The following is a 13,223-nucleotide window of genomic DNA, read 5'->3' as shown; positions in this document are numbered from 1 at the left end:
TATCAAAATGGCATACAAAAATGCTCATGCCATAGAAAAATGTTATTTTAAATGTTTGTATCCCTGCCAAATTTCAATAGTTGTTAAAGTAATTGTGGATCTTTAATTTAAATCAAAATACAATACTTAATATTATCTAATTCTAGAGGGTCTGATGATGTGAAAACAATATATTTGTAAGAATTATAGGAAATGACACTTTACTGGAGAAATACTATCTGAAAACTATAATGCTAAATCTACTTAAATAAAAGCAATTGTAATATCAATTAAATAGCAGTATCTAAACCAAAAAGAGATAAGTGAAAACTACTTCAAAGACAGAAAACACATGCAGATGTTATGCCGTGGTTGTGGGCGTTCAGGACCGGGTTGCGGTGAGCTCAGTCAAACCTGCGGGTGTCCCTGGATGCGTGAGCCCTCGCGGCCTGGCTCTTCTCCTTCCTGGGGGTGCTGATGATCCAGGGGGTCCCCTGACACTTCTGGGCCTCCATGGGCTGCCTGTGGGGGAGCAGGAGCAAAACGGCCACTTGGGAAAGGCGGGAAGTTGAACTCCGCTTTGGCCAACATTTGCCTGATGTGATCATTTTCTTTCCTTAGCTCCTTGACTTTTCGCTCTGTGAGCACAGCTGCCATCCAGCTCTCCTGGACTTTATTCGCATAGAAGAGGATGTCCTTTAGACAGTGCGAGGTGCTCTCCTCCAGTTCTCTGCGGGTGTCTTCGGCCATCTTCTTGTAGAAGTTGCGAATCTGAGTTGCGGACTCGATGTTTCCACACGTGTAGGAAAGACTCTTTTCAATGTCTGAGCACTGCGCTTCCTTCTCCAATGATTTTCTCTCAAGTTCCCTGGTGTATTCTTGATATAATTGAGGCAGAAGTTGAAGCTTCCGTTTCAACTGCTGAATCTCACTTTGAAGCTGTGAATTTTCCGTCTGCAAAGAGGCTTCCTTGGCTCGAAGATCTGTTATTTGTCCCATAAGCTCTTCATTCATTCGCTTTTCTTCCCACACTTGTCTGGCTAGTTCCTCTTTTTTCTCTTCAGCACTTTGAAGGGACACATTGGAATCAGCATCGTCAGTGACACCCTTCAGATCACCCTCTGACCGATGGATGGGCTGATTGTCATTTTCTGCTTCCCTCTTTTGCTTGACTTCCCAGTTGACGTGACCCAAGAGATCTCCAAGGAGACAAGGCCAGGGGATGGCCTTCAGAAGGTTTTCACCCAGTGGTATTAACTGGCTGACTTTCTCTTTCAGAGCCCGCTGCATTCCTGCGTTCGACTGTTCTAGCCTTTCTTTCTCCTGCTCCGTTTCCTGGAGTCTCTGCTTCCATCTCGCGATTTCTTGGGCGAGCAGTTCTGGACTCTCTAGAACGTCAGTGTTTCCATTCAAATCGTCCATTATTTTCTTCCAAAGTTGTTTTCCATTCTTCTCTGACATTCTTAAGATGGGTCTATCACCAGTCACTTGGGAAAGTTTAGGAGGCTGGGTCTTCTGCGCCATTTTCAGAAAGTCAATGGTGTTCTGAAGTGACAGCTTACAGCGGTTAGTACTTACTGCTGAGAAGCATAAGGTTTGTAATGTGGGAAGACTGGCCTCCACCCCGGGCAGCCCTAGGGCATCATCAGCTTGTGTCATTGGTCCCATATTCCCACTACCTTTTCCACAGACTTTAGCGTGGGCCAAACACCTTTTGCCTAGCACCTTCACACTTCTCCAAATGTGTCGTTTCTTCGCTGTCAAAACCAGTATTACAATATATGCCAGGATCTCCCAGGGAAACTCATGGAGAACTGCAACATGTCTCCAGCTTTCAGAAATCACCAGCAGGGCACCCCACAGGGGCTCTAGGACCAACTGGAAAGTCGATCTGATGGCAGGCAGCAGGCCCTCCATGGCTGTGTAGGGCTCCACAGCTCTGCCTCCAAGGGCCAGTGTTCTATGGGTCTCAACTGAGGCTCAGAACCCTGGGGGGGGGGGTGCTCTGTCTCTAAGGTAAACATGTGCCTGGCAACAGAGCAGATCAGTTGGGGTGGGGAAGGGGGAGGCCAGCCAGCTTCTAGAAGACAGTTTCCCCCTAACTTTGCCCTCAAATAGAAAGTGATCTCACTTCACTGAGTTCCCCCCCCAACCTTTATTGAGATACAATTCACATATCATACAAATCATCCATTTTAAGTGTACAAGTCCACGAATTTTTAGCATATATAAAGAATTATATAACTATCACAATAAGCTTATTTTAGAACAGTTCCATTACTGTAAAAAAAAGACCTTGCCAAACCTGTCATTTCTATCCTCTTTGCCCCCTTAGGCTGTCAGTAGGAAATCTAAAAATTTCTGGGCTTGACAAGTACCCTTAGGGCAAACCTTTCTTCCAAGTTGATGTACCTATCCACGTAAGCAGTTTCTCTGTCATATTGGCTTAGCAATTCCTCCCTGTCTTGGTCAGCTCTCTCATGTTTTAAAGACTTAAAAAAAGATTACTTTTTCAGGTTCTTTCACGTGTTTGCAAGTGGAGCGTGTCTCTGAGTGCTCAGGTGCACAGAAAGTCTCCCCTGGGTGCCTTATTTGCCCCACAGCTTGGATTTGAGATTTAGGATTAGTCTCCCAGATGAATAAGCATCACTGAGCAGGGCTGGGTCCTGGAACAGGCCTGGCGATTTGCCATGAGCTTGTGGTACTCAGTTCTGCTGCTTTTGTATATGAAGCCACCTTCACTGGAAATGCCTTCCAGTTTGCTGACAGTATCAGATTTTTATGGCCCACGAAGTCACGGAAATTTCTCCTCTGACTGGTATAATTGCTGAAGACGCTGGCTGGCCATTCCCCAGAGAAAGAGGTCTGATGATTGAGGTGTCCTGTTTTAGAAATGGAATGTTGGGTTTGCATCTTCTGATAGGCTGACTCTTCCAAACTTGGGAATATTTACTCTATTTTCCAAAATAAACACCATCCATACTGGTTCCCCAAAAAACTAAAATAGAGAAGCATAGGTTCAAAGATCTTTCTGTTCAAAAGACCTCTTCAGACGTACACACAAGACACTATAGAATTGAACTCATAGAGGTCCTCTTCTTATCTTATTGCCCTGGATAAGACAGTCATAACATCTAGACCTAGTGTCTTCATTGGTTAGTTTTATGTATACGGTTCTTCTTGAAGGTGAGCAAGTGGGGTTTGTCTGTCTTTCTCACTGCTGATCCCCCACAGAGCCTAGCACAGAGCCCGTACAACTGTACTAAGGTTCACGATTCAAAAAGGAACCATGTGAATAATGAATCCAAGAATTCAGACCACAGATTTGGAACAAAGCGTATGAGTTTCAGAGAAGTAGACATTTTAGAAGAAAACTGTGCTTTTAACCCTAGATGCATTGTGAAACCATGTTTCTTTCCAAGGTCTTAGAGAAAAAGAAAGCCCTGAGTGTATTCCACTGCAAATGAGCAGGAAACAGCGTGAGTACTTAATGTGCTCAAAGTGACCACCTCTGTTTGAGAGCTAGCCAGGGATTCTTGAGAGCAGCCGATTTTCCTCATGAAAACTATGGGATTGGGGCACCTGGGTGGCTCAGATGGTTAAGCGTCTGTCTTCGGCTCGGGTCGTGATCCCAGAGTCCTGGGATCGAGCCCCGCATCGGGCTCCCTGCTCGGCGGAGAGCCTGCTTCTCCTTCTCCCTCTGCCTGCTTCTTCCCCTGCTTGTACACTCTCTCTCTCTGTCAAAAATAAATAAAATCTTTAAAAAAAAAAAGAAAGAAAACTATGGGATTATGGGCAAAATAACAAAATGGGGGTCATCAGAATCCTGAGAACGACCGGATGGTAGGACAGATCTGCGTTCACATCTCTGCTGTGTCCTGTGGACTCATCCTATTTTTTCCAGCCTTTCTTTCCGCCTCTGTGGGATGGATGTCTTAGATTTATTGTAAGATGATGGGGCACTTCAGCACCATGCCTGGCATATGGGACAAGTTCCATGTATGTTGGGTTTTGTTCATTTCTGTTCCAGGATTTGAAAAAATAGCCATGAGAATACTTCTCTGGTTTTTTTAAGGATTGAAAAAAAAAAAAAAAAACCACATAAAATAGGTAAGCTCTTTTACCATAAGTTGATGTTGATCGTAAGACAAAACTAGATTGGAAAAAAAAAATCTTCAACTAAAAGGGGCTTGTTGTTTGTCTGCAAGCACAGCCATATGCAAGAAATAGGGGCCAGAATCAAATTAGAAGAAAAAGGTGGGAGGGATTCATTCACACACAGTCTCTATAACTTATTTAAAGTAAACCACTAAGACAGTGCTTCTCAAACTTGACTTTGTATCATGGGAGGCCTTGTTAAAACACAGATTGTTGTCAACTCCCTCCATCCCCCCAGCCCTGCCATTTCTGATTCTACAGTATAGGGTGGGTCCTAGGAATTTTCATTTCAAATAAGAGGACAGTAATATTCTAATGCTGGTCCTGGGACCACACTTTGAGAACCATTGCCATGGAGGTGATTCTCAACCTTGGTTGTACCTTGAGATCACTTGGGGAGCTTTACAAAATACCCATGCCTGGGCTCAACCCAAACATCAGTTGAGAAGTTCTGATTTCACTGGTTCTGGGTGGAGTCTGGATGTCAGGAGTTTTAAAAGCTTTTAATGTGCAAAAGTTAAAAATAATTTCCCTGTCCGTTCTGGTATATTTTAGAAAAGAATCATTCAATTATTCATTCATTCAATAAATATCAGTCGAGTATCTACTATAACCTGGGCTCTGTTCGAGGTGCTAGGGATATGGATATAAATCGGACGGACAGAGGAAGACTGCCACATTGATAACTCATGAGGTGACTGGCATACCAATGAACATATTTACAGAGAGCTGTTAAGAGCTGTAAGTGGGGGCACCTGGGTGGCTCAGTTGGTTAAGCAACTGCCTTCGGCTCCCATCATGATCCGGGGTCCTGGGATCAAGCCCCATGTTGGGGCTTCTCCCTCTGCCTTTGTTCTCTCTCTCTGTCAAATAAATAAATAAAATCTTAAAAAAAAAAAAAGCTATAGGTGGAGAGCAATGAGGTTTAAGTGAGCAAAGACTTCATTAAGGAACTCTGAACTTAGTTTTGAAGAATGAGCCTTTTTTATGGGCAGAGACTGAGGGGAAGAAGATTTTGGCGAGAGGTCTGGGACTGGGAGTGGACACAGGATGTGTTCACAGGTGTTCTCAGGGAGCTGGAGCCTGGTTAGGTGGTATGCAAGGAGGTGGGAGAAGTTGTCTAGAATCAGGGGAAGTGTTTCAAGATTCTGGGAGGAGAGTGATACAACTGGGTTTGATCACTAGCTACATCGAGAGATAGAAGACCTACCTGAGAAATGTTCTTTAGATAGAATAATCTCTATCATTTTTTAAAGATTTTATTTATTTATTTGACAGAGAGAGACACAGCGAGGGAGGGAGCACAAGGAGGGGGAGAGGGAGAGGGAGAAGCAGGCTTCCCGCCGAGCAGGGAGCCCGATGCGGGGCTCGATCCCAGGACCCTGGGATCATGACCTGAGCAGAAGGCAGATGCTTAACGACTGAGTCACCCAGGCACCCCAAAACAAGCAGTTTAAAGTTTGGTGTTGAGACCTAGAAAACCCAGACTAAAGGTAAGCCAAGGTTTGTCATCACAAGAAGGGGAGGACTACACAGGCAGGAAACAGAACTCAAATGAATTTCAAAGGAGAGAAAGTCACCACTTAACCCAGGCAGATTTTTGACCCAGAGCCTTGCTGTGTAAATGGAATTCTATTTCCCAGGGACCTCTGAAGCCAGGACTGCTGAGAACATTCACTTGCTTTTGCAATTGGAACATTAGAAGTTTACATCAAGATGGCAGGGACTCTTGTACCTTTCTGTAAATTCCTAAGACCCAGGGGATTCATAGGACAGCTAGAGCATATATGAAAACCCACTGAGCCTTTCCTTTTTCCTTCAGCTTAATACTTGTGAGCCCAAACAATCCAGATTTCAAAAAATATTCAAAATTGCTATTTCCTTTAGAACATATTCAGGACATAGGCTGAGGTCTTAGGAAATACAGAAATGAGTAAGCTGACACTCGACATGTAAAAGATGTATCTTTAGTGTAAAGCTTTTATTGTTGTTTGGGAGGAATGGGAAGATGTGATAGAAATAAAATGGAATTGGACTCTGAGTAGTCAAAGTCACTAACAATTTGGGGGCCAAGGGAGGGGGGTAAGAGCACGGTGCAGTCCTTACAAATAATTTAATATTTGCCCTGGCTATTGGGGCATAACCCATTGCTTTTTAAAAGGACCACAGGGTTCCTTATCTCTCTGTCTTTGTACTTTGGTGGATCCCCATAAACAAATGTGTATTTATCTTGGAAGCCTCAGCACAAACTCAACCCCAAGCCCCTCCTGACTTCTGACTGCTCACTACTGGGTTGAGCACACATTTTCCCCGGTGCTTACACTCCTTCCCTGTTCGTCTCCCACCACATGTGCAAGGACAATGGCTATGTCCACTCTCCCTTGGCTGACAGGGTTTAGTACCTGAAACACATGTTCAGTAGTGGTCTGTCCCATTAACGCATGACCCGGTGGCCTTCAATCAGAGAGGACTGGCTTCAGTCTAGGCCTCAGCACTTACAAGTGTGTGACAGCGAATTCTCTCCAACTTATTAAACCTCTGTTTCTTCTCACACAGGAAGAGAACACAGGATCCTTTGTGAGGACAAAATGGAAGGACTTGTGCAAAGCACTCAGCCCAATTCATCAAAGTAGAGAGAAAATACAACAAACTTTCATGGATCTATCAACTAGCTTGGTTGAATTTAGATTATTTTCAAGATCTGTTTTAAAAATCTGTGGTTCCCAAACTGTGTGCCACAGGGAACTCGTAGCAATGCCATCATATGTTTTTAGTTTTCAAGGGACACATGGGGACATTGGACACCTCACAACCACTACTATCAAAATTTTTGGACTCTAAATACTTAATAAAGGGAACCTTTAGACGTTTCTTTCAGCTTGGGTAGCATCACAAAAGAATGGAGATAATAAAGGTGCTATGAACCAAGAAAATTGGGAATCTCTGCTTTAGAAATTTTTTTTTTTAAATAAAACATTACAATTGTAGCTATAGCCTCTGTGGGTTTGTACCTCTCTCTTCCCATTTAAAGGAACTACAAATCTGAAATTTGAAAATTGACACTTTCTTTTTTTAAAAAGATTTTATTTATCCATTTGAGAGAGAGAGAGAGTGCAAGCACACACAAGCGGGGGGAGAGGCAGAGGGAGAGAGAGAAGCAGACTCGCCGCTGAGCAGGGAGCCCAACACAGGGCTCCATTGATCCCAGGATCCTGAGATCATTATTTGAACTGAAGGCAGAAGCTTAACTGACTGAGCCACGATAACTGACACTTTTATTAATATTTTTATGTTTTCATTGTACATTTTCTTCCATGTGCATAAATCATATTATTTTTGTATGTTTGGCGCTTGACATAAATAGTGTCAGGTACATTATCTTTCCTGAACTTGCTTTTTTTCTACCATGCACTGATACACACTCTCTTAATTGGTATTACTTTATAATAAATATGAATATCTGGTAGGGTGAGTCTCTCTACCTTGTTCTAATTCAGAATTATGTGGGGTTTTTTTTGTTTGTATGTTTTCAGGGCTTCTTTTTTGCCTTATGCTTCCCATATACATTGTAGAATGAGCATTTTGAGTTCTACCAAAAACCGATTGGATTTTGATTAGAATTGCATGAAATTTATATACTAATTTGAAAATAATTGGCATCTTTATGAAAGCATGTCTTCCAATCCAAGAGCTTGCTTAATCCTTTACTCTGCATCATTCAATAAAATCAGTTTTCCCTCCATAGAAACTAGCTCATCATTTTTTAGAGCCGTTTCTACCTTTTCCTACTGCACTGGACTCCTCTTTGCCTTGTTCCTGACTTGCAAAATAATGGCTCTCCATTTCACTATTAAACATAAAGTAGTTTGTAGTGTTGAATTAGATAATATTTATAAGTTAAGGTTTAGCTTTCTATGCTTTGTGTGTGCATATGTGTATATGCAAATCTTAGATGGATACTGGATTTTAATAAATTCTTGTTTTATGTCCATTTGGGTACTTTAGAAAGTTCTTATCCTTTTTTTTTTTTTTTTTTTTTTTTTTTTTTTTTTTTAAAGATTTTATTTATTTGACAGAGAGAAAGACAGCGAGAGAGGGAACACAAGCAGGGGGAGTGGGAGAGGGAGAAGCAGGCTTCCCGCTGAGCAGGGAGCCCGATGCGGGGCTCGATCCCAGGACCCTGGGATCATGACCCGAGCCGAAGGCAGACGCTTAACGACTGAGCCACCCAGGCGCCCCAAAGTTCTTATCCTTTAAATTAGTTTGTGTGATGAATTGCATTTATAGTTTTTTCTCGTCTTAAATCATCCAGGAAGTCTCATGATAAATCAACCTTGATCATAATGGTTTTAAAAATAATCAAGTGGTAACTTCTGTTTGCTAGTATTTATTCAGGATTTTTGAGTTTACTTTCATGAGAGAGATTGCATAATACATTTTGTGCTGTTCTTTTTCAGTCTGGTGTCAAAGTCATAACTTCAGAAAAGGAGTTAAGGAGGCTCACTTCATTTCTTCTACTTTCTGAAATATTATGTATAAATGCGGATAATGTATTTCTTCATTTTTGCAAAAATTAGCTCCTAAAACATCTGACCCAGAGTCAATTCAGGAAATAGACTGTCATTTACTGATTTTAAAAAATATTGTAATGGTTAAACATCAATTCTGGTTTCTGGTTCTTCTTGAAATACAATTTTTGTTAAGTTACTTGTGCAATTAGAAAATTAGATAAATATAATCAGAACTAAATAATTTCTAGAAAATGATCCATATATCTCAGTTTTTAATTAGTTGGTGTAAATTCATTCATGATTTTCTCTTACCATTATCTACACTGTATCTCCAATCGTGACCCTTTTAGTTCCTAATATTTATTAAAGCCTTTTCTTTCTTTTCTTGCTCAACCACATCAGAATTTTCCATTTTATTAATTAAAGCAAAGGAAGCATTTTCCTTTTTTTTTTTGAGTGATTTTCTTCGTGTTCTATTTTATTAACTTGTGCTTCTGTATTTTTTCTTCCTTCTGACCCCTTCGGGTACCGTATCCTTATTAAGAATTTTCTTGGAGGTGGACACTTAGCTCATTTAACCTTCTTTCCCAACATAAAGATTTAAGGCTCTAGCTTTAGGGACATTCCCACAACTTTTCCCAGGATCCTGAGATCATGACCCGAGCCAAAACCAAGAGTCAGAGGGTTAACCAACTGAACCACCCAGGAGCCCCCCCACCCTGCCCACAAATTCTGATATGAGGTATTCTTACTATTGTCCAATTCTCAAGAATTGCTTAATTTCCATGATGGATTCTTTGGCCCATGAGTTATTTAGATGTGTTTCATGTTCCCATGTGAATGGGTTCTTCTGGTTATTATGCTCCCATTCTCTGACTTAATTGTTATCAGACTTCTGGGTCTGTGTAATATTAAAGCTAAATTAACTGCTACAATGTGCTTTCTGGCCTAATACATGTGCTTCAAAGAAATGCTGCCTCTTCACATCTTATGTTATTTTTTCTCAAATGGTTTGTGCATTCTCTTCTTATTGGTTTTAAGATCTCCTTATACAGTTTAGATATTAACACTCTGTGCTATCCCGGTTGCAAACATATTTTTCAAAATTTATAATTTTCTATTGACTTTACTGAAGTCATCTTTTACCATGCTATTTATAGAGTGAAATTTGCTTATCTTTTTTTTAATGCTTTATAGGATTCCACATTGCCTAAGGACCCCACCACTTTAAATGCATATAGACTCCTATCTGTTCTTGTAGGATTTTTATACATTTCTTTCAGAGAAAGATCCAGGGCTGAGGAATAAATTCATGTAATTTTATTTATTAAAAGACCTTTTATGAAAAATGCAAACATAAACACAAAATTTGGTACAAAAGTGAGTATTTGTCCAAAGTGTGAAAAGAAATCACAACAGAAAAAAAATTTAATATGTTGACAAATATCTCAACTATCCCCCTAATCCAGAAAGATGGCATAATATTTTTTATGAAATGACCGCTTCATACATGTCTGTAGTAGTGTTTTTATTTTCCTACATTTTTTGGCTTCATATTCTTTGATCACCTCACTACATAATTGCAATTGTATATTTTCCATAGAGAAAATAACAAGAAAAGTTATCCTTTCCTTTAGTAGAGTTGATCAAAAATTGTTTTGTCCTTGATAATTGGGATGTATCACACATACGAATTCAGACACCAACACATTCATTTTAAAACCTTTCAAATAGGAAATCTGAAAAACAACACTTCACTCAATTCCCAAAAAGAAAAAATCCATGATGCCTTTGTATTGGTATAACACTGCATTCTCGAGTTGATTCTTGAGAGGGGAGAACTTCCATTTTGACTAAATACCACCGAGAATTCCATCTTCTATCATCAATTGTATATATTCGATCATTGGAAGGCTTTCCACACATTGATTTCTGGCCCTGTACTCTCCAAACCTTGTTCTCCCCCACTACACCTGTTCTCCAGGTGCCGGGCGCAGTAGGACATGGTCATAATGTGGCGTGAGCTGAGGTTCTGTGTCTTGGTGAGAGAATGCTGAGTGGGGCGCTGTGATGGGTCAGAGAATGCTGAGTGGGTCAGTGCTAGCACCCTGGACGCTGATCCTACACTGCAACACTTATCCATAACTTAACGCAGAATGATCGCCAACCACAGGCATCTACCCCACCAGGCCAAAACTAAATGCATCCCTTATTCAATCTCCCCTCTGCCAGATCTCATAGACTCTGTATTTTTTCCAGTGCCATCTGATGACAGAGATGTAGGAAGGGAAGAATGGAAAGTGGGATAACTGACTCATCCCAGTTTGCCCGGGACTTGGCCGATTTTAGCACTGAAAGTCCCATGTCCCGGGATCTCTCAGTCCTGGGCCCACAAGGAAAGCCTATTGTTCTAGGGGAGAAGAGACAGCGGTCTTAGCTGTTGGTGCTTAAAATAATTTTGTTTTGGGGCACCTGGGTGGCTCAGTCCTTTGGTCATCTGCCTTCGCTCAAGTCATGATCCCAGGGTCCTGGGATCGAGCCCCACCTCCGGCTCTCTGCTCAGTGGGGAGTCTGCTTCTCCCTCTCCTTCTGCCTGCTACTCTTTCTCTGTCTCTGTCAGATAAGTAAGTGAAATCTTAAAAATAAATAAATTAAATAAATTAACTTTGTTTTGCAAATTTTTGAGAACTTTGAGCCCACGGACACGGGGCTCGGCACTTCCTGGGGCATCAGAAGCGACCCATGCCAGTGAGAGGCTTTAGTTCAAGTCAGGGGCTAGAGATGAAGTTCTGGTAGCTTTCCAGTAAATTTGCTGAGTAGATCATTTAAGTCCTGAATCTATCTTTAATTGAAGTCTTTATCTGAAATTCATTGTCTACTTGCGTTCTTGACGTTTTCCCTAGTCTTCCTCCCTCTGGCCATAGTGCTCCTCGAGTGCTTTGTTATGTTTCTATGCCAACGTTCTGTGACTCAGGTACCACTTTTGGAGTCCCCATTTGTCAAAGAGGGGATGACGCAGTCTCCCCCTGGGGCTAGGAGAGTAGAAACGGAGCGGTGTCCACCTCCCGCTAGGGCTCCCGGAGTGAGCTATGCCTCTGCTCCTGGAAGTCCCAGCCTTGGAAGCACAGAGCTACTGCCCCACTCAGCACGGCCGGGCATCTCCATATCTGGGAGCATCGAACATCTCCATATCTGGGAGCACCAGGCATCTCCATATCTGGGAGCACCAGACATCTCCGTATCTGGGAGCACCAGGCATCTCCATATCGGGGAGTACTGGGTATCTCCATATCAGGGAGCACCGGGCATCTCCGTATCTGGAAGCATTGATCATCTCCATATCTGGGAGCACCGGGCATCTCCATATCGGGGAGTACTGGGCATCTCCATATCGGGGAGCACCGGGCATCTCCGTATCTGGGAGCACTAAGCATCTCCGTATCTGGGAGCATCGAGCATCTCCATATGTGGGAGTGCCAGGCATCTCCATATCGGGGACCACCGGGCATCTCTGTATCTGGGAGCATTGAGCATCTCCATATCTGGGAGCACCAGGCATCTCCATATCTGGTAGCACCAGGCATCTCCATATCAGGAAGCACCGGGCATCTCCACATCTGGGAGCACCGGGCATCTCCGTATCTTGGAGCATCAGGCATCTCCGTATCCGGGATCATCGGGCATCTCCATATCAGGGAGCACCGGGCATCTCTGTATCTGGGAGCATCGGGCATCTCCGTATCAGGGAGCACTGGGCATCTCCATTTCTGGGAGCACCGGGCATCTCCGTATCTGGGAGCATCGGGCATCTCCATATCAGGGAGCACCGGGCATCTCCGTATCTGGGAGCACCGGGCATCTCCGTATCTGGGAGCATCAGGCATCTCCATATCCAGGAGCACAGCCCCTCCGGTCCCCCACCCATGCTGCGCAAGCGGCCCCAGATCTCAGCACATCTTATTCCAAAGATCTGCCACTCTGCTCATCTTTACTACAGAAATCTCTGAGGCTCCTTTCCAGGATCTTACAGAGTCCGTGAAAAAAGAAGGCTCAGAGCAATTGGGTTTGGGTCTGATTTTCTGCTGTAAGTCCGGTAAAAAGCCTCAGCTGTGCCTAACTGTGGCCTTTTGCCCTGGGCGCGTGTGTGTATGTGTGTCCACAGACTTCTATACGTACGTGTGTACATATACAGTTGGCCCTTGAATAACACAGGATTTAGGGGTGCTGACACCTGCACAAAAATCCCCGTACAGGGGCGCCTTGGGGGGAAGGGTAGAGTTGGTCGAGCAGTGGACTCTTGGTTTGGCTCAGATCATGAGCTCATGGTCCTGGGATTGAGCCCCACGATGGGATCCACGGTCAGCGCAGAGTCTGCTTGGGATTTTTCCATCTCCCTCTGCCCCTCCCCCACCCCACACTATGTCTCTCTCTCTCTTTCTAATAAATAAATACATTTTAAAGAAAATCCGTGAATAACGTTTGACTCCCCAGAAACTTAACTGCAAATACCCTACTGTTGATCAGAAGACTTACCAATAGTATAAACAGTCGATTCAAGCATATTGTATATATGCA

The sequence above is a fragment of the Halichoerus grypus genome, chromosome 8 (genome assembly GCF_964656455.1).
Source record: "Halichoerus grypus chromosome 8, mHalGry1.hap1.1, whole genome shotgun sequence".
Classification (NCBI taxonomy): Eukaryota; Metazoa; Chordata; class Mammalia; order Carnivora; family Phocidae; genus Halichoerus; species Halichoerus grypus.
Note: the sequence above shows the minus strand (reverse complement) of the source record.